The following is a 582-nucleotide window of genomic DNA, read 5'->3' on the forward strand; positions in this document are numbered from 1 at the left end:
CTCGCTCCCAAACTGAACAGATATGATTTTAGGACCGATCTCTCCAATCTTCGAGGCTTCTCGGTGCAGCCCCCACGCCCTAGGCAAGGTTTTCTCTAACAATGGCATCTTCGGCGGGCGCGGCGAGCAAACTTTCCCCACCGCCGCCCATCTATGTCGTCTCTGAGCGTTTGGCGTTGGATCTTCAAACACAAGTCCCGCCTCCTCCTTCTCCGTTAGGGCCATCCCGCCCAACCTCGCCGAAAGACTCGCCGACGGATCTGGCGTTTTGCTCTCCACAGGTGATGCGGACTTTCCTTGACCAGCAGGTCCCGCCTCCTTCCTCGCCGGCGTCGCCGCCACTAATCGGCGAGTTGGAGTTGCTTTGACAATGGCTGAGAGATCAAAGACCGACCGAACAAACAAACAGCGACCCTTCCTCCGTGGACCGGACGCGTCGCCGTCCCCATCGTCCCGTCCCCCGAAGCAAACGGACGGGCCAAATCCACGCCGTGTTTTTTTCGAAATCCAACGTCCGCCCCCAGCACAGCACACGCACAGCTAGCCCAACACCGAAACCAAACCACCCGAGCCGGCCGCCAG

Source organism: Triticum dicoccoides, chromosome 4A (assembly GCF_002162155.2).
Source record: "Triticum dicoccoides isolate Atlit2015 ecotype Zavitan chromosome 4A, WEW_v2.0, whole genome shotgun sequence".
Lineage (NCBI taxonomy): Eukaryota > Viridiplantae > Streptophyta > Magnoliopsida > Poales > Poaceae > Triticum > Triticum dicoccoides.